Source organism: Trichosurus vulpecula, chromosome 3, assembly GCF_011100635.1.
Source record: "Trichosurus vulpecula isolate mTriVul1 chromosome 3, mTriVul1.pri, whole genome shotgun sequence".
Taxonomy (NCBI): Eukaryota; Metazoa; Chordata; class Mammalia; order Diprotodontia; family Phalangeridae; genus Trichosurus; species Trichosurus vulpecula.
The window spans coordinates 133,411,672-133,439,270 of NC_050575.1; the positions used below are offsets into that span (position 1 = coordinate 133,411,672).

General features: G+C 38.2%; 1 pseudogene; it reads left to right on the top strand.

The window, feature by feature from the left end:
* The window catches only part of LOC118841590, a 65,919-nt pseudogene that overhangs the window by 21,441 nt on the left and 16,879 nt on the right, over window positions 1-27,599 (top strand).

Below are 27,599 nucleotides of genomic sequence, written 5' to 3' on the forward strand. Positions count from 1 at the left end.
TTGTCACCTCCTTGAAGAATTCACAGATTTTCTTAGTAGATAATTTTCCTCTTCTAACCTTGTGTAGCACTTTATTTTATGATTCTGATGTACCTTGTTTCGAAATTTATTTTAATCTTTGTTCTTTTAGTAGACTGTAAGCTCTATGAGGGCAGAGATTTGCTGTTACCTAAACTTTTTTTTTTCCCCAACACCTACCGTAATGCTCTGCACAAAGTAGGATACTTAATACATGCTTTTTGAATGTATGAACATACCTAACATAACATAACTAAATACAGCACACTCCTTTAAGCCCTATATTATATCCCGATATTCCTCTACCTTTTATTTAAATTACTTAGTTGAGTACTTAACAGCTTTGAATCCATAGATTCCTTCATAGAAGAGCTAGTCAACAAACTAGGCCTCCAGATTTTTTTCTGTTATGTGAATAACACTGCAGCACTCAGTCTATCCATAAGTTGCTTTGGAAATGTGACTGCCCTGACTAATTTTCTAACTTGTATCTCTGGAAATCTTTGATGCCACTTTTTGTATGTAATTCCTCATTGGCAATATGTTTTCATACACTGATACTCATTGTCCTGGGTGTCACCCAAAATTTAGATTCTCTAGAGATTGTGGTATTCTGTTATTTCTGGCCATACAGCCCCATTGGATGAATGTTGGTATTAAACTATGTGTTTTGGTGTCAGAAACAGCTTGGAATTATTGAAGCAGTTTCTCCAAATGCAATCCAGCTTGCTCTCTTCCTCCTATTCAATTCTGGACCCAGCTCATTGTCCATCAGCCATTTTCTGTCCAAGATAATGTGCATTGAAAGACTAACTCCACCTGAAGATACAAAGAGAGAATTCAATGAGGAAGAAAGATGGGAGTCATTTAAAGAAACTAATGTGGATACACAGGACACTCATCAACTAACTTAGATATTTTAAAGATGTACAGAAGATGGAAGCAAAAGCAGGTAATGGAGGATAAATACAGAAGCATGGCTTGGTCCTGAAAGAATGGTGTTGGGTATGTTGTAACTCATAATGAGTTGAGATTGGTGCAGAAATCAGGACAATAAAATGGATATTTAACTATATTGAGGAAAAGGAATAAGAGCAAAGAAGGGAAAGGACCACAGTTTGGGGTAGAGATGATGGTAACTAGTAAATGGAGAAATAAAATCTATAAATAAGTAATTATAACAAGGAGGTGTGAAGTTCAGGGTTAGGGAAGATCACTATGCTCAAGGATGAGAGTAATAACATAATTTGGTCCCTGAAAAGTTTTAAACATTTTAATTGAGTAGAAAGTTAGAAATCTATTGGGCATTTGAAAGAAACAAACTTCACTCTGTCTTTTAACTTTAAGTCTGCTAGAGATACTTTTTTGTAATTTATGTAAGCAATTTTGAGGAGAGCTATTAGATTGACAGAGTTTATTCTTTTACCATAACAATTTTCAGTCCATATGTAGAGCAGGAAATAAAGAAGTAAAATCAAAGACAATTAGGCTAGGTCACAAGCTGTTAGTAAATACAGGAAATAAAAGCTATTACTATATATAAGAAATATGTACAGAGTATGCAGTTCTCAGATATAATTTTGTGGCATCTTTCAGAATTGTTTATCACAGTATCAATAGGAACACTGGTGATAAGAACATATAATAAAAGGTTTGGGTCATTGGTTTGAATTCACAGGGAACAATAATAATTGCTAACATTTATGGAACACTTACTGTGTGCCACACACTATAGTAAGTACTTTACAATTGTCTGGTCTTACAACAACCCAGTGAGGTAGGTGCTATTATTATCTCCACTTCACTGATGAAGAAACTGAGGTTAAGTGACTTGCCCAGACTCACACAACTAGTAAGTGACTGAAGCTAGATTTACCTTCAGTACTATTTCATATTAACCTCAGTTACTTGATTAGTGAGGTCCCCTAGGTCCGTGCTTGACTTTGTATTGTTTAAAATTTTTTGTCAAACATGGATTAAAAGCATATTTTAATTAAGCAACACAAAGTCAAGCATAGACCTCTGAAGTACTCCATTGGATACTGCCCTCCAAACATTAATGATCGTTTTTGGGGTCCAGCCAGTCCACTAGTTCCAAATATATCTAATGGTACTGTCTCACCTAAATCTCTCTGTGTTTTCCACAGGAGATTTTATTAAATGCTTTGCCAAATTCTATAGGTCCTGTCTACAACATTTCCATGACCTAGTAGTTTAGTGAATCTGTCAAGAAAGGAAATAAGGTTAGATTGTGTGATCTATTCTTGATTAAGTCATGCTGGTTATTTGTGAACGTTGCTTTTATTTGTAGATATACACTCTAGAATTTTGCCAAGAAATCAAAGTCAACCCAATCCCTAAAGTAATTTCTTTCAGATTTGATAGTTGGTTAGATTGCACTAAAATTTTTGAGATACTGTATTTTACAGACTTCGTTCTCTTCTCTTTTTTGAAGATAGGGTAACAGTTATTCTTCTTCAGTCTTGACATACCTCTTATTTCTTACAACAGTGGCTCAGCAATTACTTTGGCCAATTCTTTCTATACTTAAGGATATAGTTCATCTGAGCCGGGTGACTTGAATTTTTCAAGGAAAGCTAGATGCTCTTTCTCCTTCATTTATATTCTGTATCATTTCCTATTAGCCATTTTATTCTTTCTAGTCCCAAGACCGTTCTCTTAGGCAGAGAAAAGTAGAGGCAAGATAAAAACTAAGCAGTCATCTGTTATCTCTTCTACTCCAAGATCCTCTTATCTTTGACCCAATCTCGCTTAAAACAAAACAAAACATTTAAAAAAAAACCCTTTTTTATTGTCCTCAGTTTTCTTCACCAGCTTGAATTAATTTTTGGCTTTAGAATTTCTGACCTTACTATAGTACTCTGCTTCACTTTTGTATTTGATTTGTCATCTGTTGTTGCTTCCATCTTCTGTTCATAGCTTAAAAAAAAATCTGAGTTGGTTGTTGAATTCTTTGTATATTCACATCTCTTCAAATAAAGTTTGTTTTTTCTCCGTATTGGAATTCTTTATTATAATTCATTCCTTCATGTCTTTCAGAATTTATTTTTCACAGCTTCTCATGCCTACAGGACTAATCTCCCCTGTAGAATTTTAGTCAGTAGAATCCTACCTATTAACTCTTTAAAACCTCCTCTTATAATAATAAGAAACCACTTTTGAGCTCCACACTTGTCAAAGGTCCAAGGTTGGCCAAAGGTATGGGAATTTGGGAATTAGAAGTAAAATAGAGCAAGTCATGTGTGAATGGTTAAAATAAGTCTCAGCAGTCAGAATAGATAAATGCATAAAATCTAGTGATCCCAGAAGAGTAAAACTGGAGACAAGTGAATAGAATGTAAAAGTGATGCAGATAATGGGATACCAATATTTTGCTCCCTATACCCTTTAACCTCCTACTAAATGAGGATGATCAGGGACCTATAGCAGTGTGTAGGAAGTAATGGTAGAGGTAGATATAGATAAAGATGGTATCATTGTGGCTACACATGGTTCCTGATTATAATTAGGGAGAGTAGGTGAGTTTGTACTGCAGGGGTGTTGTTACAGATGTGGAATTATTGCTGAAAAGGATTTCTTGGTAGCAGTGTGTATAATCCGTTGGAAGGGTGCCATTACAATAATGGCATGGGATGATGAAGCTGTGGACTTCCCAGATTGCCTGCCTCCCGGTATCCTGCTCTTCACTTTTGCCCATATCTCATCTATTTAGGCTATTCCAACAGACAACCCTTCACAATTTGATCTTCCTTGATTGACTTAATTAACTATGCTCTCTTTGCACACTAAGTATGTATCCCTCTAACTACCAATGTTCTCTTCTAATTGCTCCTTACCTATCCTTCTCATTCTCTCTCCATTTGCAAGGTCTTATTTGAAAGTATTCAAAGCCACTTATTTTATACTCATTATTATTTTCCTCTCCTATTCTTATGTTAGTAGTTTCATTTCTTCAGGCATGGTAGTTTCATATCTTCCAGCATGAGCAATAGGGCACAGTCGCATTTTTTCTTTCTTTCTTTCAGACTGGGGGACCAGGCCTGAATCCAAGGATCCAATTCCCATACAGGGCATTTCGGAAGAAGGAATATTTCAGGAGGCAACAGTGGAAAGCTTCACAAAGGATGGTATCTGGTACTCTAAATTAGGAGAAGCCTGGAATTCTGATGATCAGTTTGGGAAGCAGCCAAATAATAAAGAAGATTATCTGAGGCAAGTTACAGTTTCCCCAAAGAAAATTTTCCTTGGGAAGATAGACTCTGAGTGTTATGAATTTAGTCTGAATTCAGTCCTTGTTACAGAACAGAGGGTTCCTACAAGAGAGAGAGTCCATGAATGTGATGTATTTGGAAAAACTTTCAGGTGTGATTTGCATCTTATTGGACATCAGAAAGTGTGTGTAGGGAAGAAACCATATGAGTGTAATGAATGTGGAAAAGTTTTTAATAAGGGTGCCCTACTTAGACAGCACCAGAGAATCCATACAGGAGAGAAACCTTATAAATGTAATGATTGTGGAAAAGCTTTCAGGCTTCGTGGAAACCTTACTCAACACAGAAGGATTCATACTGGAGAGAAACCCTATAAGTGTAATGAGTGTGGGAAAGCCTTCAGACTGCATGGACACCTTACTCAACATAAGAGAATTCATCCTGGAGAAAAAATCTATGAATGTAACGAATGTGGAAAAGCTTTCCATAGGGCTGCACTTCTACTGCAACATAAGAGAATCCATACTGGAGAGAAACCCTATAAATGTAGTGACTGTGGAAAAGTTTTCAGTAATAGTGCCCTCCTCATGCAGCATCAGAGAATCCATACTGGAGAGAAACCCTATGAATGTAATGAATGTGGGAAAGCCTTCAGACTTAGAGGAAACCTTACTCAACATAAAAGAATCCATACTGGAGAAAAACCTTATAAATGTAATAATTGTGGGAAAGCTTTCAGTAAGGGTACGCTACTTATGCAGCATCAAAGAGTCCATACTGGAGAAAAACCCTATGAATGTCATGAGTGTGGAAAAGCCTTCAGACTTCGTGGAAATCTTACACAACATAAGAGAATTCATACTGGAGAGAAACCATATAAATGTAATAATTGTGGGAAAACCTTCAGTCAGAGTAAACACCTAACTCAACATCAGAGAATTCATACTGGAGAGAAGCCCTATGAATGTAATGAATGTGGGAAGGCATTTTGTGATAGGTCATCCTTGACCAAACATCAGAGGATTCATACTGGAGAGAAGCCTTACGAATGCAGTGAATGTGGGAAAGCTTTCAGTAGAGGTGCACTCCTTACTCAACATCAGAGAGTCCATACTGGTGAGAAACCCTATAAATGTAATGATTGTGGGAAAGCATTTAGTAAGGGTGCACTCCTTAGGCAACATCAGAGAGTCCATACTGGAGAAAAACCATATAAGTGTAATGAATGTGGAAAAGCCTTTAGACTTCGTGGACACCTTACTCAACATAAGAGAATTCATACAGGAGAGAAGCCCTATGAATGTAGTGAATGTGGGAAAACTTTCCGTCAAAGTACAGACTGTACTCAACATCAGAGAATCCATACTGGAGAGAGACCTTATGCATGTAGTGAATGTGGGAAAGCATTTTGTGATAGGTCATCTTTGACTAAACATCAGAAGATTCACACTGGAGAAAAACCTTATGAATGTAATGAATGTGGAAAAGCTTTCATTCGAAGTTCGTATCTTATTCAACATCATATAACTCATACTGGAGAGAAGCCCTTTGAATGTAATGAATGTGGGAAAGCCTTCAGCCTGCATGCAAATCTTACTCGACATCAGAGAATTCATACTGGAGAGAAACCATATAAATGTATTCATTGTGGAAATGCATTTCGGCATAGTTCAGCTCTGATTAGACATCAAAGAGTTCACAATGGAAAATAATTCTGGGAATTTAGTTAAATGTAGCCTTCTTTTAGGTGTAGCCTTCATTCTCTATGGTCATGATATCACAGTTTGTCATTATGTGTGATTGTGTTTGATGTGTTTTAATGAAAAATATGCTTCTATTCACATTTCCCCATATATTTATACACCCTGTTGCCTACAAGGGGGCTTATATTAAAAAGAAATTTGTGATTAATTTGCCAATAATTAATTCAAGTAACAAAATTTAAAGATATTAATTATTTTTATATTTGTTTTGTTAAATTACCAATTTTATGTTTTTATAAAGCTCTACTAAATATTTTGGCATTAATTTTCATGGTAAAATGCTACTGATGTATGAATACCTAATAAGAGTTGTTGCCAATAGAAGTTAGCTTTTTTACTTTAAATAAATTGGGCGTGTTTTTCTTAGAATTAACATTATACAAGACTCAGTGGAAAGTGTGCTTATGTAAGATGTCTAGTGAAGCCCAATGAACTTCTAGTTTTCTTTAAAAGGACAGAAATGATTTTATTTTAAAGATAGAAATCATAGGATATTGATCCAAGATGTTATACAGAGAAAACTGAAGGGAACCATCATGGAAATTGGCTAAAAATTCATACAAAAAAATTGAAAGCAACCAAATTTAAAATGAGCAAAATAGAAAAAAAGAGTGTTAATACAGTTTAAAAACATTGTCACACATGTGAACTGACTAAAATGCCAGAAGCAATCGAGATAGGAAAAGAAACCATGCAAAGTCATTCCATGAGATATCCTGAGGTAGGTAAATAGCATTTTTAGAGAAGTTGAGTAAAAATTGGCAATACTAAGAAAATCACCTGATCAAATAAAAGAAGAATTTGAAGGAAGTAAGAAATTAAGTGAGAATTAAGAGATATAAAAAACAAGAGTAGATGAAAAAATACAATAAAAAATCTCAAAAATCTGTAGCAGCTAACACCAGACTTATTTCAGTGGGAAATGGAGTTACACCAATACAGCAATTGGAAATCCAGGCTCATGAAATTATCCAAACTACTGGAAAACATATCCAAGCAACAGACCTGAGTGTTATATCATAATGCAGAATTTGAGTATTGCTGATACCTCAGAGAACTTAGAAAAACAAAAGACCCTGGATACTACATTTCAGGAAATTTCCCGTTAACTGAATAATGTAGGCATATCAAACTCAACATGTCCAGAACAAAATTTATTATTCCCCATTTCCACCCCACCCCAAATCCACACCTCTTCCCATCTTCCCCATTTCTGCCAAAGGCACCATCATCCTTCTAGTCAACCAGGTTCACAACCTTAAAGTCATTCTCCTTACTGTTACTTACCCTACACATCCAAGCAGTTGCCAAGTCTTATTTGGTTCTGCCTTCACAACATCTCACGCATCTATCTCCTCTTCACTCACAGGGCCACCATCTTGAAGAGTACACTTATGTGAACTATTGCAGTATTCTAATTGGTCTTTCTGCCTCTAGTCTCCCTCTTCTCTAGTACATCCTTACTCAGCTACCAAGTGATATTTCTAAAGTGCAAATCTAACTATATTAGTCCCATATTTACTAAATTCCTATAGTTCCCTATTATCTATAGGAACAAATATAAAGTCCTCTACTTGACATTTAAAGTCCTTCACAACTCATTTCCAACCTACCTTTCTATCCTTATTATATACTACTACCCTTCACATGCTCTGTGGTCTAGTTAAACTGGCCTTCATGCTGTTGCATATATATATGTATATGTATATATATGTGTGTGTATATATATATACATACATACACACACACATATATACATAGATATATACACACACATATACATACATACATATACACACATTGTGCATCAGAGCAGACTTTTCAGGAAGAAAAAGCTAACAATGAAGAAAGTGGAAGCCAACAATTACAAATTTAAGGTGCATAAGCAATGAATCCAATGTTTATTGACCCAAGAGAATTGAGCATGTTTTATATGAAGAAAGTATATGGATATTTGAGAAGCAATATACTTCAAGAAATTTATAGAGCTTGTCTTTGAGCAGTTCTTTAGAAAGCCAACAGATCATCCTTAAGTACATGCTTTAAAACAGCTGAAAACAGGTGATAACAAAATGTGAGGCCCCTTAGAACATTATATTTATTGAGTCATTGAAAGTTTCAGAAGAATATGTGAGATAAACAGAGGAAAAACCTCACTATTAAAGTAAAGGGGGAGTGAGGTAATCCCAAATCAAGGCTCCTGTCTGATAAAAGGAAAATTCAAGTTAAAGTAACTGTCATAGTTACTAATGTAAATCTAACAACTTTGTTTAGAATTCTGTTCAGTTTGGATTAATAGAAATAAGATTAGGAAGGGGCTTTTTTTGAGGGGGGGAAGGCAGGGCAATTGGGTTTAAGTGACTTACCCAAGGTCACACAGGTAGTAAATGTGTTGAGTGTCTGAGGCTGTATTTGAACTCAGGTCCTCCTGACTCCAGGGACGATGCTCTACTCACTATGCCACCTAGCTGCCCTGATTAGGAAGTTTTATATTTTCTTTTGAATGGGTCAAGAAAAAACTTCAGTGTATCAAGGATCTGTGTTTTTCATCTAGCTTATAACCTATTTGTACCTTAGAAAGTAGTTTTAGAGAGTCATCTAAGCCTCAGAGAAGTTAAGTACTTACTATGACTAAATTTAATAATTCAGCAAACTGCAAGAAACTTAATTCAATAAATATTTATTAAATGCTTACTATGAGGTAAGTAAATTTTTTTGAATTAAGTAGCTTGCTCATGGTCACATAGCTGGAGCTAATAAGTGTCAGAGGCACGATTTAAACCCAGGGCTTCCTCACTCCCAAGACCACTCTCTACTACTTCACACCTCATCTCTTTGCTAAAACAAACCCAAGAACTATAACTGAACACAAATTGGCCAAACTTCCCAAATAAAGTGCAAAATAGTTACACAATATTGTTAAACAACAACAACATGCTTATGAGAAACATTTAATTCAGAAATATCAGTAGATTTGAAATGAAAGACTAATCTAAAATTTAACATGCTGCTGCCAAGTCATGAAAAGCACGAGTGGTAATAATGGTATTAATCAAAATTAAATTCAAACTGGAAAGTAATTTTTTAAAAAAGTTAATGTAATATATTATCCTAAAAATTCTTATAAATGATGAATTGCAATATAACAACCTTAAATATGCGTAAGTACATACATGTATATTCACCTAATAATTCTGTTGCACAATTCATAAAGAAAAACCCAACAGCCTAGCAAGAAGAAATAAATTCAGAGATTTGAGAGATTTTGAAACTTCTTTATCAGGATATGACAAATATCAATATATGATATGATAAATATATCAAAAAGATAAAAAATCACAGAGCTGGTAAGCATTAGAAGTATGCTTTGAACTTGGGTCTTCAGGCTCTAGAGTTTGACAGCATATGACCATCCTGTACCTGTAGTCTAACCATCTTTCTGCTGAGAGGAGGAAGGTGTCATGGGTCTTTTGAAATTAAGATTGGTCATTGCACTTATTTGAATTCTGAGGTATTTTAATATCATTTTCCTTTATTACTGTAGGCCTTATGCTCATTGCTTTCTTTTATTTCTGTTTTCTTCACTTTACATTGATGTTCATATAAGTCTTTTCAACTTTTTTCTGAAACCCTCATATTCATAATTTCTTAAGGGATAATGATATTCCATTACTTTCATATACCACAGTTTGTTCAGATTTCCCTCAAAAGATGAGCACTCATTTCATTACCAGTGTTTTTGTTACCATAACTTTCCCTTTTAAATTGCACCTTATTATTGCACCCTAGTGTTCTAGCCATTTGAAACCCATTTTGGATCCTGACTCTATGGTATGTTAGCTCTCCCTGCTGACTTTGTGTCATCTTCAGATTTTATAAGTCTGCCTTCTTATCCAAGCCTTTGGTGAAAATATAAAAGAGTATAAGTCTAAAGACAGGTCCCTAGAGGGCACTGCACTACAGACCTTCCAATCTGATGTTGGACTATTAAAGGACCTTTGGGTATGGACATTCAGCCAGTTCCATATCTACCTAAGTGTACCACAGTCTAGTCCATAACATGCAAATGGACACAAACAGGGAATGGGAAACAGTGGTGGCTTCAAGATAATTTATGAGAACAAATGTGCCATCAATCATTGCAGTTAAAGATTCACTGATCACTTCTTTACTTGCCACGGTTGTCAATGTCTATCCTTGACCTATCTACATGACAACTCATAACTGCTGATATAAGTCTCCAAATTCTAAGGTAGGCTATCCACAACACCATGCTTGGTTACAAGTGTCCAGTGATTCTTCCCTTTGCTTTTTGTGCTACTGTTGCTTCAGTCCTAAACCAGGATTCCCTTCTGCCTCTTCAGATCCTTTTACCCTGAATTCATTGTTCCATTTTTTTTCAAGAAATATTTCATTCTCCCTGGTAACTGGGAGAATAAAGTGATATACTTCTAGCCCTTTTGTCCCAACTTTCAGGAGAAAGATCAACAGGTATTTTGTGCATACATAGATAGCAGTTACTTGCCATAGCAAAAAGACAAACATGATTCAATTACTGCAAAATTATGCTTGCAGTCTGTCAGTTGCAAGATAAATGGATAGATCAAGTTTCAGCAAAATGCAAAATAAATTGGCAATAATCATTAGTATTTCTATACAGTGGTAGCAGCAGCAACAACAACAAAAAACCCAGGAAGAAATAGGAAGATAAATGCTAGTTAAAAAAAAAAAACAACTACAGAATGCGAGGTTAACCTGTCAAGGCACATGCAAAATTTATGTAAAAATGACTAGTTTTTTTGGAAATAAAGGCAGACAAATAATTGAGAGATATTTACTGCTTATATTGAGCTATGTCAATGTATTTTTTTAAATGCTCCCTGAATTAATTTACAAATTTAGTGCTATACCCATCTGATTACTGAAGGGATGCTTTATATAACTAGAAATAGGATACATATAGGGACAAGGATAAGACTTGGACTTATTCATTGATATAGGGAACTCCCAGAACTAAACAAAACAGTAACTAAATTTGTTTGAAGGAACAAAAGGTTTCTATTCTAAAGGAATATGATTAGAATAATGAGAACATAAAATACCAGACCTCAAACTATATTATTAAGTTGCAGGTATCAAAATGATACTGGCTAAAACTGGTACCAGTTAAAAATTAGAAATGCAGATCAGTAGAACAAACTAGATTAACAAGAAACACAATTGGCATTTGACATTAATATTTGTGGGCAAACTCTTTTACAGGTGCCTAGTGAAACATCTGAAAGGCCACTTTTTACACAAAACTTGGACCTGAAGAGTCCAACCATGAAGCATCTATGGGTGTAGGCACTTCAGGGGAGAGTTTTAGACATATGAACCTTGTGGAACCACTCAGCATTGGCCATAAAGGGACATTTTCTTTTTTTATATATATATTTTAGTCTCTATTTGCATAATTCCAAATTGCTTTTCAAAATGGTTTTACTATTTCACAGCTCCATCAGCAATGTCTTAGTATACTTATCTTTCCGCAACCCCACCAGTCAATCCAGATTAAGTGTCTACTATATTCCAGGCACTGTGCTAAGTGCTAGCTAAGTGCTAACCCTAACCCTAGAGATACAAAAAGAGGCAAAAGACAGTCTCTGCATTCAAGGAACTGACAATCTAGTAGAGGCGATACATGCAAACTAATCTATACAAGGCAAGTTATGTACAGGATAAATAGGATATACGGTCATATAGGGACATTTTCCCCTGAGGGTTATATCCAAGAGATGGGAGGGATAACCCAGTTACATTCCACTAATGGATTGTAGAGCTAGAAAGGACTGTTAGAAGCCTTCCAAGTCCATCCCTATTATTTATGGATGAGGAAATAGCTTCAGAGAAGTCAAGTGTTTTTCCCAGGCTCACAGTGTGGCAAATATCAAGAGGTCAGTTATGAATTTAGGCCTTCTGATGCCAAATCCAGTGGTCTTTTACACGTTACCACATCATCTCCAGTGGAATAGAGGCCAGTCTACTGATGAGTAAGATGGCACTGGGGAGCTCTTCCTCTGTTGATACAACAATGCTCTGTTCATGGTAGGGAACTAGAGAAGGGAGTGAAGGATAGTGTAGCCAAAAGAAACCCAGGATTGGGTTATAACCAGGAATGAGGAGTGTCAGAGGAAGAGGCAGATGGTCAAAAGGGGTTCATTGGCAATAAGGGAGTGGAATGTTCCAAAAGGCAGAAAGGGGTAGGCAGAAGAAATCGGGACTGGGAAGGGAGGGGAGTTGTGAAAGAGATGAGTGTTCAGGGAAGGAAGATGATAAATTAGGTTTTGAAGAAGCAGTTTTAGATATCAGAGATGAAGGGAACAGAGGGTGGGATTGAGTTAGACAGAAGATTATGGAATCATCCTTAGAGTTTTACCTAGAATGTTGGTTAAGGAACTTTCATGATTAGTATTACCCTGATGTCTGGTGGAATCAAGTTGGCTTAGCAGCTTTAGCTCCAGAAGTGAGGAGCTGAGCTAGTTTTATACTTTCAGGAATGGTTTTATTGTAGTTATATTTCCTCTTGAAATATAAATTCAAAAATCATTTTTATCATAATTGATGTGCCCCTAAAGTATTCCTTTATTTCTGTAGAGAGAGTTTTGTAGTATTTAAGTAAGTCTCCTGTGTGTCTTGGTAGGCTAACTCCAGATATTGTATGCATTTTGTAGTTATTTTGAATGGAATTTATCATGTTTTGTTGGTTTGTATTAGTAATATACAGTAATGTTCAATATTTTTAAAAATGTATTTTTGCTGCATTGTTAAACATTTTGATTTGTTTTTTTCCCACTGATTATCAGGGTTTTCCAAGTAAATCACCATATTACCTTAAATAAGAAAAAAAAATTGCATCCTCTTTCCTAATATTTTTTCTTTTAATTTCTCTCTCCTGTCTTGTTGCTATCTGGAATCATAGCTATATAAACAGAAGAGAACTTAGAGGTCATCTGGTTGAATTCCTTAATTTTACAAGTGGGGAAACGGAGGTCCAGAGAAGTTAATTGACTTACACTATGACACCGCAGATGCAGAACCAGAATTTAAGCTTAAATTCTCTAAACTTGAATTCTCTCACTCTAAATCCATTGCCTTTTCCATGCCACCCTGCTAACTCTATGTCAGTAATAATGAATAGTAGAGCAATCTTACTAATTAATGCAAAATTTAGAAATCAATTTTAACAAAAAGACTACAGTAATCAATTTTAAAAATTATTATTGCTGTTATCCCTTCCACATCATGACTTTCCCCATCATGGTTTCAATATATCATGGGTTGGCATGAGAAATTAAATGGGACCTTTTGGGGAGTTTTACAGAAGCCGCAGAAGACATGTAAAGGCCAGTAGATCACAGAAAAAGTTTAGAAATTCAGAAATGCATAAAATATATGTATAATACAAATATTATAGAATATCAATGTATTTTCTCTTTTAATACAATGAATATACCCACATTTTACAATAAGGTATGGTAAACACCCCATAAAAGAAAAAGAAAAAAATTCAGACTTCTTGTCTGACGTAAAGGAAGGGCCAAAAATTTTTACATGGATTTTCCAGATTGTGGGCAGGGGCACTGGGCCCCTAACCCCCACGATGTGGAAGGGATAACTGTATTGATTTTATACCAGCCCTATAAAAATGATCAAAATTGGGGGGGAAATTAGCACAGGTACTCAAATGGATCTGTGAGTAACAATGGAGAAAGGGGAATGCTTGCTTTACTATAGATTCTATTAAGCTTTTAAATCACTTCTTAATATAATTTTATATAATTATATATGTGTATAGACATACAAATATTGTGTGTATATGCAGCATATCCATACATATATAATACTTAGAAGGGCCCTTCCACGTCCATGCTTTCTACTTGTTTTTTTTAACATAACCAATAAATAAGTATTGTATCTTGTTACAGACCTTTTCTGTATCTGTTGATGTAATCATGTAATTAGTTGCTTTGTTATTTATATAAATTATCTATGCTACACCCACAAAGTCCTACTCAGATTATGACATGAATTGTATAGTGGAGTCAACCCTGGGTTCCTGAAAGCTATGCCAGTAGAGGGCAATGTCTGGCAAGCTCTACCATGCTGGATAGACTCAGTAATAGACTGAGTCTATTTTCCAAGGGTCAACCTAGCTATTTATGAAGAGGTACATTACTAGTAGGTTGGACACCTTGTGATGAAATTATTTTTGGCCATGGTAACCCATGAAACAAAAATTTTAAATGGCCCTCTCTTTTGTGCATTTCCCTTTTTTTCTTGCAGTGACAGTAGTACAGTAATGGGAAAAGGACAGATGGTGCTAAGAATCTCACATCTTTCAAACCATCAACAAATTTCCAGTTTGGCTACTGGTATTCTAGGTGTGAAACCCTTGTCCAATGACCAATGGTAAACTTTTGGGAGAATGTAGACAAGAGTTGCATAGGATGGGCAGTCATGTATGGATTGCACTCTATCATGTATCAATATGGCCACAGATCCTTTTGAGTATATTAATTGTTTTCTTAATTTTGAACCATCTTTATATATGTAGCATGAATTAATGTTTATTGTAATGAGTTTTTATCTTACTGTTCTTGTAAAAAATTTAAATTTTACATTAATTAGTGAGATTGCTCTACAATTCTTTCTCTGTTTTATCCTTTTGTAGTTTGGATATAGACTCTTATTTGTCTCATAAAAGGAAATTTGGTAGAATCCATTCTTTCTCCTGAGAACAATTAGTATAGTGTAAGTATTAATAGTTTTTAAAACATGTGATAGAATTCACCTATAAGTTCATCTGAACTATTTTTTCCTTTGGTAGTTTGCTTGATTTCTCTTCCTGAGATTAGGTTAAGATCTCTGTTTCTTTTATGGTTAACTTAGGTATTTTATATTTTTGTAGATACTCATCAACTTCCTTTAAATTGTCATCTTGCTGTCACAACTTTTGTATAATAGCTTTTTTTTCTTATTCTCTCTGTTTCCTCTCTACCCATTGTGGATTCATCGTGTGTGTGTGTGTGTGTGTGTGTGTGTGTGTGTGTGTGTGTGTGAAATTTGGCTTCTTTGTGATCAAATTAGCTTTTTAAAATTGATTTTGTTAGTATTTTAAAACATATCTTTTTTTTTAATCAGATGAATAGCCTCGTGGGGCTGGTGAAGGTAGGGATCTCTGTCCATGTCTCTCTTATTGTCTTCCCTCTCTCTCTTTTTTAAGAGCAATGTATTATTTATGATTTAGGAACCTTGAGTTCTTGTCCTGGCTCTGCTACTAATTAACAGACACCAGGTATGTAGGGGAAGGGATATGCATATACACAAATTCACCCCCAATGCCTCTTTTTTAGTTAGTGTACTAGGGAGAAGATAAAAGAAAACATCTTTTGGGGATGGGGAATGTAGCACGTGGCATAGTGAATATAGTTCTGGCTTTTGAGTCAGGAAGACCTGAGTTCATAATCCTTCCTCAGATGCTTACTAGCTGTATTACCCTGAGCAAGTCACTTAACCTTTTTTTTCAGCCTCAATTTTCCCATCTGTAAAGTGGGAATAGTAATAGTACCTACCTCACAAAGTTGTCATGAGGGTCAAATGAGATGCTGTTTATAAAGCACTTTGCAAACCTTAAAGTACTCTCTAAATGTTATCATTCACAAGGTTTATCTGCTTTGAATCTTTTTCTGCAAATCATCCAAAATGCTTAAAGGCACCAAAGCTACTCGTCCTGATAATTGCAACCAAAACCAGGCCTTCCTTCACCTTAAATGTCCTCTGTAATGTCAATTGGGGGATGCTGCACATGGTGATGCAATGCAGCACAGCTGTGGTAGCTTAGTTGTTCTTCTATGCTTTAGTGATGACCAGAGCTAGTTGCTATCTGCTGTACTGCTGTCCTTGGCTATGATAGTTTCTCTAATAACAGTGTTAAATATTTTGGCCTCTTTTTGGTTATAATCCAAACTCCCCTGAAACAGTAGAACAGCAAACAAAGGTCATTTTAAAACATGAAATAATTGTATGCATGTCAGGAATAGCCACCTGTATATAGACATAGGGACGTTCATGTACCGTGTTTCTTCTGCCAAAATTAAATCAGGTTTTAGTAAGCCTGAAGATTGAAGTTATTAAGGGTAGATTTTTTTTCTCTTGCAGCCTCAAAGGGTCTGTTAAGGGATGGCTTTGATAAGAATGTGAGAATTGGAATATGGGGTAAAATCTGATGTAGGGACAGCACAGGATGTCCTTAATGTCAGATTGAAAAAGGGCTCTAATCTAGTTTTTAAAACTGACCTATTATGGATCTATCAGGCATATATTTATCCAAGCTATTCTTGAACATACAGATATTTTCGCACTCTAAGGACAATAGGTGCTATATAAATTAGTACTTTTTGTCCAAAAATTCTTTTCATCTCCAAAGTAATAATAACTAATAATATTAATGATAGCTAACATTTATTTAATGCTTATTCTGTGCTAGGCACTTTTGTTATCTCCTTTTTACAGATGAAGAAACTGAGGCGAACAGAAGTTAAGTGACTTTCCCAAAGTCATACAGGGTAAGTGTCTGAGGTCAGATTTCAAAGTAGATCTTCCTGACTTCAGGCCTGGCAGTCTGTGTCAGCTAGCTAAGTTCATTAAGCCTTAGTGAACAAGTTCATATTCAATCTATTACACCTTTAGTAATTTTGTAGATGTTAGTTATTAGATTTTAGTATGACTCCTTCTCTGCCCTGTGTCTTTCCAGGTGAAGGGGTCTAATCATTTGTTTATCAATTTATACAGCTGCATTCTCATCCTCTCGATCACTGTAGTTCCCATTTTCTGAGACTTTTCCAGCTCTGACATGTGAGTCATGATATATGTTGATCAGAACTGCACTTTGTTACCCGGGTGTAGATGAACCATGGATTTTTGCAAAGGTAGAGAAGTTTTCTGTTTTGCTTCCTTTTTTTCTTCCAACTCCAAATGCCCAGGGATTTGTGGTAACATATTGGGCACAGGACTTCAGAGAGCAATCTGCAAATAGTTTGGTTCTTTCCTGATTCGTATCAGAGCCAGGTACACATCATCCTATCGGTAGAGTTGTAATTATTTTCCTCTGGTTGAATTATCTTGTATTTACGCACAATGAATTTCACCTGCCACTTCTTTGTCTACTCACAGAATTTCCAAAGATTCTCCTGCAGTTTATGCCCCATGGAGTTGGCATCTCTGTGCCTAGAAGAGCTCAGTGACTGCTACAGGCTTGAACATTTTATTGTGTATTCCACTTTCTGGTCTTTTATAACCATGTTAAATGTCACATCCTAGCCCTGGGTACCGCAGCATTAACACTTTTCCATTCAAAGTGGTCTCAGTATTTTAACTTTTTCCTCTCTGTCTTTAAACCAGTTCCCTCTCCACTCTAGCATATTCTGTCCCCCCGAATTGGTGACTTCATATATTTTTTAAAACTAATCTCTGACACGGAAACCTTGTCAAGTATTTTGAAAGTCCAAATGAGTCATTCAATTCAATTCCGCAAATATTTATTAAGCGATTCTGCAAAGTGCTAAGGGTACAAAGAAACCAGTTCCTGCCCTCAAGGAATTTATGTTCTAAGGGGAAGCAGGCACATGCAGGAACGAGCTTCGTACTAGCGCCTTGATCAGTGCAAAAAAGGCAATTGAAGGGTTTCCAGGAAGAGGCGGTATTTGACCGGAGCTTGGATGGACGGAAGTCAAATTGAGTGGCAGTTCACCCAACGGGAAGGGAGCGTGAGAGTGTGGTTGGGTGATAGTAGAGAACAGCCAGAGTCTCCTTCCTTTTTCTACTGACAGCTTAGCTCTTGTCATAGCCAAGCTCTGGACAAAGAGATAGGGTTAGTCTTGCCGGTGCTGGGGAGGAATCGAACTTGGCGCAGCTTGCGAACGCGCTGCACCTTTGGGTGACCAGTCACAGGAATCTTTGGAAAGCAGAAGAGGCGTGCTGCGCGTCATTCTGGGAGTTGTAGTTCTGAGGCTGCCTGGGCGCAGGCGCACTCCCGAGCCGGGCCTGAAGATGCGTGCGCAGTATCAACGCCATCATTGATTCCTTGGCCCTGAACCAGCTACTTATCCGAGGTCAGGCCAAGCCCGGGACCCAGTTCCAGGTATTTAGTAACCAGGCCCATTCCCAGCTGCCGAACCCAAGCTGGGCGGATCCAGGAGGGGCCGGGGGCTGGGCCTGTAAACAGGGCTATTACCTCCTCTGTCAGGGGCGGGACAAGGGGCGGGATTATCCTCTGCGAAGCCACTGGGGGACCTGCGGGGAGGTTCCTTCTGTGTGCGTGCGTGCGTGTATATGTGTGTTTGTGTGTGTGCGTGCGCGCGCTTCTGTGCTTGTGAGTGCGTGTTGTTGAGAGACATCCTGTGATTGTGCCTATGCCTAAGTGAAGAAAGCTGCGAAGAATCCGCGGGGTGTGTGAAGCGCCTGCCATGTGTCTTCTCTGTGTGAAGAGCCTGCCCATCGTGTGCCGCGTGTGTGTCTGAGTGGCTGTGTCTGTGAGACCCACCCACAGTGTCTTGTCTGTGAGTGAAAAACTGTGTCTATGTATTTGTGAAGAATCCATAGAGTGTCTGTGTACGTATCAGTATGTGTTTGTATGAAGAGCACTGCGTTGTGCGCCCCTGTGAGAAGCACATGTAATGTCTTTGTGTTCTGAAGCTGTGCGCATCTGTTTGTGAAGAACCTGCAGAGAGAGACGTGTGTGAGAACCTGATGTGTGTGTCTGCATACATGGAGAAACTTAACAATGCGTCTATGTGAAAAGCCCCTCAGTGTGACGCATTTCTGTGCCTGTTTGTGTGTCAGTGTGAAGAACGTGCGGTGAATGTGTTATGAAAAATTTGTGGCATGCCTGTTTCTGAAGAACCCACCTTGTATGTGTGAATGTGTAAAGAGCCCGTCTTCTGAAGCAGGCTTTGTGTATCTTTCTCTGGGTGAAGAACCCTTTGGGTGTGCCTGTTTGAAGAGCTCAGAGTATCTGTTTTATGTGAGTGAGAAATTCACAGTTGTGTGTTTGCCGGTCTGTGTGATTGAGAGAGAGCCTGTGGTAGTGTGTAAGTGGAGAATCCTCTAGGTGTATGAAGCACCTGCATTGTGTCTCCCCTGTGTGAAGAGCCTGCCCCTAGTAATGCTGTGTGTATGTGTGAAGAACCTGTAGTGGCTGAGTGTCTTTGCATGTGAGACCCACAATGTATGTGTCTGTACAAAACACTCACAAAGTGTCTTATCTGTAAGTGAAGAACTGTGTGTGTGTGTGTGTATTTAAAGAGCTCCCAGTTTGTGAAGAACCCCACTGTGCGTGTGTGAAGAATCCATAGAATGTCTGAGTGTGTGTCTATGTATGTGTCAGTATGTGTGTTTGTGTGAAGAATACAGTGTTGTGTGCCCCTGTGTGTGAAGAACCTGTAATATGTCTGTGTTCTGAAGCTGTGTGCATGTGTGTAAAGAACCTGATGTGTGTGTCTGTGTATATGGAGAAACTTCACAGATGCATCTGTGTGAAAAGCCCCAGAGTGTGATTGTGTCTGTGCGTGTTTGTGTATCTGTGTGAAGAACTTTTACAGTGAATGTGTTATGAAAAATATGTTGCACGTCGGTTTCTGAAGAATCCACCTTGTATGTGAATGTGTGAAGAACTTGCCTTCTAAAGCAGGCATTGTGTGTCTTTCTCCATGTGAAGGACCTTTTAGGTGTGTCTGAAAAGCTCAGAGTAGCTGTTTTATGTGAGTGAGGAATTCACAGTTTTGTGTGTGCAGACCCATCTGTGTGGTTGAAAGAGAGCCTGTGGTAGCGTGTAAGTGGAGAAAACTATGCCAAGAATCCACCTGCAGTGTCTCCCCTTTGTGAAGATCCTGCCCCTAGTGTGCTATGTGTGTGAGCGTGTGTATGTGTGAAGAACCTGCAGAAGCTGAGTGTCTTTGTATGAGACCCACAATATATGTGTCTGTATGAAACACCCACAAAGTCTTATCCATGAATGAAGATCTGTGTGTGTGTGTGTGTATTTGAAGAACTCCCAGTTTGTGAAGAAGCCCATAATGAATGTGTGTATGTATTTGTGAAGAATCCATAGTGTGTCTAGCTCTGTGTGTGTGTCTGTATGTGTGTTTGTTATGAAGAATACACAGTGTGTTGTGTGCTTCTGTGTGTGAAGAACCTGCAGAGGGTGTGTGTGTGTGTGTGTGTGTGTGCGCGCGCGTGCGCGTGCATGTGCATGCGTGTGTATGTATGTGTATCTGTGTCTGGGAAGAACCTGATATACGTCTGTGTGTATATGGGGAAACCTCACAATGTATCTATGCCTGTTGTTGTGTCTGTGAAGAACTCACAGTGTATTTGTGTTGTAAAAAATCTGTTGTGTACCTATGTTCTGAAGAGCCCATCTTGTATGTTTGAATGTGTGAAGAACTTGTCTTCTAAAGCAGCCGTTGTGCATTTGTCTATATGTAGAACCCTTTAGGTGTGTCTGTTTGAAGAACCCTCCTTGTGTCCGGGTATGTGTGTTCCTGGGTGTGTGAGAAGATCTTGTAGTGTGTGACCTTGCTACTGTAAAGAACTCAAGAGCCCACAATGTGTCCTTGTCTGTGAAGAACCTGCAGCGTGTCTTCTGTGGGCTGTCTGTAAAGAACCCATAGGGGTGTCACTGCATGTCTGCAGAAACTGCCATTTCTCTGTGTATGTATCTGTGAGGAATTCGTCAGTGTGTTGCTTTTTGTGCTTGCCTGTGGATATCTACAGTGTCTGTCTATGTGAAGAATCTACGGTGTGTCTATCTGTGGGCTGAACCTACAGTGTATATCTGTATGTGAACTGCCCTGAGTGTGTCCATGAAGAATCTGTTCTGTCTGTGTTAGGAACCTGCACAGGGTCTTTGTGTTCTCAAGAACTGCAGTGTATCTGTGTTTGCAAAGAATCTTCATTGCAGTGTGTGTGTATTTGTGTGTGTGTGTGAGAACCTGAGCTCTGTTTTTGTGTTCTGAAGAACCTACTGTTTGCTTACATTTGTGAAGGACCCACATTGGGCTGTGTTCTGAAGAACTCATACCATGTCTTTGTTAGAAGGACCTACAGTGTGAATGTGTATTGTGAAAAATTTATTGTGTCAGTGTTTTTTGAAGAATCTTGTGTGTGTCTGTGTGTGAAGAACTTGCAATGTGTGAGTGTTCTGAAGAACATGTACATATATCTGAATATGCATATATGAATATATGTCTGAAACACATATCTGAAGAACCTGCACCAAGTATTTGTGTTCTGAGAAACCTTCTGGGTGTCTGCTTGTGAAGAATGACCAATGTGTCTGTCTCTGTGTGTATATGTTCTGAAACACCTACTCTGTATCTTTGTTTACAAAGACCCTGCAGTGTATTTGAATTTGTGTCTGTTTGTGTGGATTCTATTAATGCGAATGTGTTCTGAAGAACTCTCATTGTGTTGGTATATGAAGAATACCAGGGAACGCGTCCTGAAGATTATGTTGTGAATAAACCGGTGTGTGTGTGTGTGTGTGTGTGTGTGTGTGTGTGTGTGTGTGTGTTCTGAAGAATCTGCCATGTGTTTCTGCAGCTCTTCCAAATCTTATGCTGCTTGATCCTCAAGCTTCCCATGGCACTCCTCATACTTCACTGAAAAAACTGAGGCTGTCTGCTGACAGCTCCATCTTTTCTTTTCTTCCTCATCTTATATTACTCAGAAATCTTCCCTTACTAGATACTCTTTCACTCAGGATGAAATCTTTGATGAAGGGGTGTCCCTTCTTACCAACACTTCTTGATTCCTTCCCCTCCCATCTTTTTCAGCGAATTGTCCCTATCATTACCTCCACTTTCTCTTTTAGCTTCAACTTCTCCCTATGTACTGGATCTTTCCTTAATGCTTACAAATGTATGTATCTCCCATCCTTAAAACCTTCACTTGATCCTACCATCCCCTTTAGCTTTCCTCTTTCTTCCTAGGCTAAACTACTTAAGAATCAGCTGTTTGTACTAGATCCCTCCACTTCCTCTTTTTTCAATCTTGTCTAAGTGAAGAATAATGTGTCTATGAATAACCTACTTGTGTCTTTGTGAAGAACCACCTGTGTGTTTATGAGTGAATAACCTGCTGCGTGTCAGAGTGTTCTGGAGATGTTGTGTGTCTGTGAAGAACTTGTAGTCTGACTTAAGTTGCGTATTTGTGAAGTACTTTGTGTTTGTTTTGAAGATGTTATTTTCTGTCCTAAAGAACCTGTGTATCTTTATCTTGTATGTGTATGTTCATAAAGAACCCACTCTATTTCTGTGGGTCCTGAAGAATCCACTACTGTTTGTGTCTGTGTTCTGAAGAACTCATATCGTGTCTATGTGTTCTGAAGAATCCAGCTGTGTGTCTGTCCCTCTGTGTGTGAAGGATCTGCACTGTCTGTGTTCAGAAGGACCCACTATGTGTCTGTGTCTGTATGAGGAACCTGCACTATATCTTTGTGTTCCAAAGAATCTGCATTGTGTCTGACCCCATTGTGTCTATATCTGACTGTAGAGAATCCAAAGTGTATTTTGAAGAACCCCCAGTGTGTCTGTATCTGTCTTTGTGTTTTGAGGTATCCATTTTATTTCTTTGTGAAGAACCTGCATTTTATCTCTTCTCAAGAATCTATTATGTGTTAAGAGCTCGAACTATGTCTTTGTGTTCTCAAGAACCCAATGTGGGTCTGTGATAATGAGAAAACCACAACATATCTGTGGCTGTGTCTGGTTTTGAAAGTATGAAGAATCTAGTATGACTGTGTATGCTGAAGAAGCCCCTATGCCTGTCACACATTTCTTCCATTATCATCCTCCTGTCTCACTTAATTTTAATCTCTCCTTATCTATGAACTCATTTCCTATACATACACACACACACACTATTTCCCTATCCTTAAAAAAATATCTCACTTGATCTACTTGCCTTTCCTGATAGCTGTTGTCCTATATCTTTTCCTTCCTTAACTAAACTCCTTGAAAAGGTTTTCTATACTCGATGCTTCCACTTTCTCTCCTCTCACTCTTTTTTAAATCCTCTCCAGCTCTACCACTCAACTGAAACTGCTGTCTCCAAAGTTATTGCTGATCTCAGTAAATCTAATGGCTTTTTATTAATCCTCATCCTTTCCATAGCATTTGACACTGCTAATCAACTCTTCCAGGATATTTTCAGCTCTCTCCTTTTTAATGCTGCTGCTCTCTCTTGGTTCTACTTTTGGCTGCCCCTTCTCTCCTTGGCTGGATCTTCATCCATGTCATGCCCCTTAACTGGATATATCCTTCAGTGCTCTGTCCTGGATTCTCTTCTCTTTTTTTTCTCTATACTATCCAACTTGGTGATCTCATAAACTCCCACGGGTTCAGTTATCATTTCTATGCATATGTTTCCCATGTATATGTCCTGGATCTGTATATCCACTTCTAGTCCTTCCTCAACTCCAGTACCACATTACTAGCTGCCTATTGGACATTTCAAACTGAATATTCTATATGTGTCTCAAATTCAACATGTCTAAAATAGAACTCAATATTTTCCCTTGAGAATCATCCCTTCTTCCTAACTTTTCTTGAGAGCACCCACTATCTTCCTAGTTACAGGTTTGTAGCCGTGGTGTCATGGTTGACTTCTCATTCTTGCTCGCTCCACATAGTTAGTTGCCAGATCCTGTTGTTTCTACCTCCTCTGCTCTCATAATCACCACCCTAGTTTTGACCTTCATAACCTCTCACCTCATCTGTTGCAGTAGCCTTCTAACTGGTCCTCCTGCCTCATTTCTCGCTATTCCAGTCCATCCTTCACACAGCTTCCAAAGTGATTTTCCTGAAGTGTAGGTCTGATCATGTTACCCCTGCCCTCCTACTCAGTAAACTTCAGTGGCTCCCTGTGAACTCTAGGATCAAATAGAAAATCCTCTGTTTGGCACTTAAAGTTCTTTATAACCTTGTTCCTTTCCAGAGCCTTCCCCTCTATGTTACCTTCTGTCTACTCTTGATGTGTCTTTTATGTAACTAAGTATTTACATGTTGTCACCTCCATGAAAATATAGTAAGCTCCTTGAGGACAGGTACTACTTTTCCTTTTCTTTGTATCCCTGGGGCTAAGCAAAGTACCTGGCACATAGTAACTATGCAATAAATTCCTGTTGATTGATTTACTACTGTGTGTGTGTGTGTGTGTGTGTGTGTACTCGAAGAACTTTAAATTTGTCTCTCTGTAAAGAACGTGCTATGTTTCTGTTGTATGTATAAAGAATCCAAACTATTATAGTAGTTTCTGTACATCTAAAATTCCATCCTAATCACAATTTTTAGATAACAAGGATATATGTGTCATGAATAACTTTGTCAAAACATTCCCTAGAACTAAAAAAAATGTTTTTTACTTATACAGACTCTGCAGGTAGGGAGGGAGGCACAGCCCCCATTAATGGCTGCAGCAACATTCTTAAGTAGTCCTAGTGACTTTTATGTCTATTTGCCATCAAATATCTTGTGGTCCATTCTCTCAGACTTTTATCTCTAAGTCCTTAGTTCTGAACTTCAGATCGAAGGATGGAGTCATAACAACAGTTAATCAGAAATGTGTCCAAAAAACACGTCAGTTTTATAACGGATATTTTAGTAAGTTAGAAAAATAATCATGATAGACACATTTAGTTCATTTTTCTAATATGCCTGTTGTTCTGGTCTTCCCCGTTACTGGTGTTTCCATCTTCTACAAAATGTGTTGTCTCTTTCTTCATTCCACCCTATGGTGAGATCATGTGAAGGGCTACGGGAAGTTGTTGACAGCTTTGAAGTACTTGTCAACAGTATAGATCTCATGGCTCAAATACCCCATGAAGATTATTCCATACTTGTAAGAAGATTTTGCAGTAACTTTTTAGTCAAAGTAATTAACTGTTTCTTGATCTCGCCGCAACCACATTTGTAAATCAAACCATTTGCAGACTTCAGGTTTGGGAAACCTCATGGAATAGATGGTTCACAGTCTTCAGCATCCTCAACCCTTATTAAATTGAACAAATGTGTGATCAGAAGATATGGTAAAGATGCAGAAGCTGCAGTACTTTATGGACCTCTAATTCTGATCAAAGGCTCTTTTGGGCTCATCAGGTACATAGTAGCTGCCAACTTTTTGTGCCTTTCTAGCCAAATGAACTTTATTTCTATACATTCTTCTGTATTCCTTATGGTAGACTTTAGTACTTTTATAAATAACTTTCCTGTATATCTTCTGAAGCTTTTTATAGCCACCTTCTCTAGGTTTTTTTTGTCTCCATTTAGGCTTTTCAGGAGAGATTCAGGGGAAAAGGGCCACTGCTCATCTTTTTTCTCCATGCTGCCCCCATGATTCCAGCAGGAAAAGAGCCATGTTTGTGCTTTGAAGAACCTATTGTGGGTGTGTATGCAAAGACCCTGTAGCATGTGTGTTTTGAAGAACGTCACATGTCTGTTCTTAAGCACATGTTATGTCTGTTTAGTCTTAAGAACCCTTGTTGTTTTGTGAAGAACCTACATCATATCTTTGTGTTTTAAAGGGTGTATCTGTGGGTGAGGAGCCTACACTAGTATGTCTGTGTGTTCTGAGAAATCCAGTGCAGAAATTGTGTTTGCAAAGACTCATAGTATGTCTCTGTGTGCCTTTGTTTTCTATGTGAAGTCTTTGTATGAAGAATCTACTACGTAGCTGCATCTATGTCTGTGAAAAATCTGCTGAATCAGTGTGTTCTGAAGAGCCTATTGTGGGTCTGTTATGTGGTTGTTTGTCAATATGTGTGTGAAAAAGCCACTCACTAAGTGTCTGTGGATGAATAACCTGAGTGTCTGTAACTGTGAAGAACCCATAGTGTATGTGTGTGAGAAGTGCCCTCAATGTGCCTTTGTCCTGGTGTGTCTGTGTATGTGAAGAGCCTGCCGTGTGTGTGTGTGTGTGTGTGTGTGTGTGTGTGTGTGTGTGTGTGAAAAACCTTCAGTGTATGGAGAAAACGCAGTGAGTTTGTGTTCTTATGAACATGTGTTTCTGTGTATGTTCAGAAGAGCACAGGGTGTGTCACTGAAGAATCTGCATTGTGTTAGTGTATCTGTTAAGAACCCACTATGAATCAGTCTGCTCTGAAGAACCCACAATATGTATGTGAGTGGGTATGTGTGTAACAAAGCTGTGGTTTGTTGGTGTGGGGGGCTTGGAGGGAATAAAACTTAAAAGATTTTGTGCTTGTGTGTGGGAAGAAGCCTTGTATGTCTGTGAGGAACTGTGAATGCTTTCTCTCTGTGTTAAAAACTGTGGGTGTGACTGTGTTTGTGTGTGTGCGTATGTGTGAAAAACTACAAGTTGTCTCTGGGAAGAACCAGGAGTCGGTCTCTGGGTCTTTGTGAAGAACCAGCAGCTTGTGTCTGTAAGAATGGAGACCCTGCAGTATGTGTCTTTGGATGTTTTTGCGTATGGAGAAACCTCTGTGTGTCTGCCAGAATCTGCTGGGTGTATGTCTGTGTGCCAATGTCTGTGTGTATGTCTCTTCAAAAAACTCATTATATGTCTTGTTCACAGAATACCTCTGAAAATTTGTGAAGAGCTCAGTATGTATATGTGTGAAGAATCCTCAGTGTGTATGTGTGTGTCGTTAAGAACAGTAATGTGGTATTTGTACATGTGTTAAGAAACCATTATGTATCAGGATATGTGGGAAAAAAATCCCCACTGTGTATTTGTGTGAAGATAACATAGGGTGTTTGCCACAGTGTATGTGTTTCAAGAACTCACTGGGTATGAAAAATATGGAGTGCATTTGTGTGTAATATGCAGTGTGTGTATGAAGACCTGTTTGTGCATGTGAAGAGCATGTGGTCTGTATCTTTGTGTGAGAAGTTGCGGTATATCTCTGGGTCTCTGTGTGAATGAAAAAGCCACATGTATCTATGTCTGTGTGTGAGAAGAGCCTACTGTCTATTTATGAACTCTGAAGAACCCCAGGTATATCTATGCTGACCTTTTTGAAGAGTGTGTTCATATGTGTTAAGAATCTGTGGAAGTGTTGCTGTGTGTGAAGAAGGTTCAGTATCTATGTGTGAAGAGCCTCCAGATAGCCAGAATGATCATAAATATGAAGAATCAGGTGGCATAGTGGAGAGAGTGCTAGGGCTAGAGTCAGGAAGAGCTGAGTTCAAATTTGACCTCACACTGTGTAGCCCTGGGCAAGGCATTTCACCTCTCTGTGCCTTACTTTTCTCATCTGTAAATTGGGGATAATAGTAGCACCTACCTCCCATGGGTGTTGTGAGGGAAGAGGACCTAGGACAGAACCTTGGGGAATACTCCAAGAGAGAGGGCTTGAAATGGATGATAAGCCAGCAGAGGAGACTAAGAGGGATCGTTCAGGCAAGTGGAAGGCTAACCAGGAGAGAGTACTGTAGTGAAACCCAGAGGAGACGTTGTACAAGAGGAGATGATCAAGGGTGTCAAACTATCGAGAGGTCAGGGATGAAGACTGAGAAAAGACCATCAG